Source organism: Crocodylus porosus, unplaced genomic scaffold (genome assembly GCF_001723895.1).
Source record: "Crocodylus porosus isolate Cpor-Errol unplaced genomic scaffold, CroPor_comp1, whole genome shotgun sequence".
Lineage (NCBI taxonomy): Eukaryota > Metazoa > Chordata > Crocodylia > Crocodylidae > Crocodylus > Crocodylus porosus.
Genome location: NW_017728918.1, coordinates 10320491 through 10322871, shown reverse-complemented (window position 1 = coordinate 10322871; position 2381 = coordinate 10320491).

Genomic DNA, 2381 nt, shown 5'->3' with positions numbered 1-2381 from the left:
GGGGTAGTCTCCGCTGCCACATAAGGAGACACATGGAGAACGAGTTGTGGAGAGGGTGGTGGACTTTTCTGGTCAAATAGTTCTCTTGTGTGGGTCAATTAAGATGATTTGCAAAGTCTCCCCAAATCTGCTGTCTTTCAGCTTAAATACAAGAACAAAAAAAGAAAAAAATGGCCGTTTTTAGGGCTTCAATGCTACATCTCCACCATCGGTGTGTGCATGCAGATGTGTGTACACACAACCCATGCGTAGCATCTTGTGTATGCTCACTCTATGTGTCTTTGATACTTATGCATCTGCACAACCAAGGGAAAGTATAATCGGGGGTTTCATGCCTGTGGCATTAATAGGGCACTCACCCAGCAAGAACACATGGCCACTGAGCAGTGCAGAGGGGAACTGGATTCTGCCTGCTGTGAAACATTTCTTTTCACCCTGCATGATATGTTTTTAATTTGGCCAGGTTAAAAAAGATGCCATTCTTTGCACAACTTGCAAACGTCCGCCAGTGGGCTGGTGATAACCCTGCTGGCTGTATTGACTCAAGTCATGTGCTCTTCTTCCTGCTCCCTGATTGGAGGCTAGAAGCTTTTGCAAGAGTAGAACAATGGGTAATAATCTTTTATAAGATGAGCAACAGCCAACATCCAGGTGCACTTAGTAGGGGTCTAACAGGCTCTGTTCCCCATTAGAGCAGAAGATCATTTACATTTTAATGACGCTAATGAATGGCAATGATGGTAATTAATTATTTTTATGCAGCCAGTGAGAGAGGCATCATAGCAGGATGTTAAGGACTTCAGTTCCATGCTAAGGGCCTTTGGACCCCACAAGTGGCTTTGAATCTGTATTGAGAGACAGCCAGATTGGGGTGGCCCTGGGGAGTTTGGGAAGGTGACTGGGTGTCGTTTGGAGATATCAGGCATATTTAGACATGGTGGGATGGATCCTTGGTAGCAGGCAACAGGGGCAGCTGCAGTGGGCATTGCTACCTCTCTACTTCCCAGTCAAGTCTCAGTCATGGTGGGATACTAGTTGGCTTGAATGGTAGCCTTGATAATCTGACTGCTCTTCAGCACACAGCGACATGCCTGGATAGATACAGTGAGCCCCACACAAGCATGCACAGCCATGCGTGCTCACACACACTTGGTGAGGAGCACACACCTGCTCAGGCATACATGCATGCAAACATCCCTACCAATACTCACAACGTCCACTCACAAACCATATCCACCTGCCTAGAAATCAAAGGATCCTAGAGCAGTGGGGCTGGCAGAGAGCTGCAGAGGTCACGTCTAGTCTAACCCCCTGCCTGAGGCAGGATCAGCCCTGCGCAAACCAGTCTAGACAAACCCAAAGTCCAGCCTCTTAGCCAAAGTAGCCAGTCACCCTGACACATCGTGGCCTAGGCGTTTCGCGGAACCTGAGCAAGAAATACTTTTTTCCACAGAACTCCTTACTTTGCCTTCTTATGCCAAAGCCATGATAGCACTGTGCATGGGCAAATCTAGGATTTGGAAAAGAGGGGTACAGATTGTGTGGTGTATCATCACATAAAGCACAACACCTATTTTTTGTGCAGGTCAAAAGAAATTAGAAGCTTTACTAATAAGCTAGGGGCCTAGGGCTATATTTTTCAGTTTAAGATCCAAGCAAAAACAAGTCTAGTGTTATGGAATGTGCATTAATTTGCTGTGTTATACATGATTATGTATAATATAGCACATTATGTATTCCAGAGATAATAACGCAAAAAAAAAAAAGGTAATTGAAAGATATTGTTTCATTAGTCCTGTACTCATTAGAATCAAATGGACATTTCTTTTTCAGAGTCATCACCTTTCTGAGCATCCTGACACTGCACCCAATGCTTCACTCAGAGTTATTTCCACACCTGAGTTAATGTTTCCAGCCCTGGGGTAACGGTTTTAGCTAGAGTTAAAAACAGTCTGCAGGGCTGTGAAATAGGAGCGACATTACCAGGAGCATCTAGTGGACAGCAGAATTACAGAACATGGGTTAGCGTGATTAGTGGAACATCTAGACCAGCAGTTCCCAAACTGTTGGTCACGACTCCAAATGGAGTTGCAACATCAGCAGATGGGGTTGCAGGGGTGAGGGGCTGTGGGTTGGGAGTGAAGGACCATGCTGAGGAAATGGTGATCTAGACCGTTAAAAAGCAGAGGTGCCTGTTAACACTATAGGCCAGTTAGTCTTACCTCGATCCTAGGCAAGCTGTTCGAGAAAATTATGCTGGCACACATCCAGGGGGGCCAGCAGTGGACTGCATGCTTAGGGGCAACCAGCACGGGTTCATCAGTGGCAGGTCCTGTCAGACCAACCTGGTGGCCTTTTATGATCAGATCACCAGATCGTTA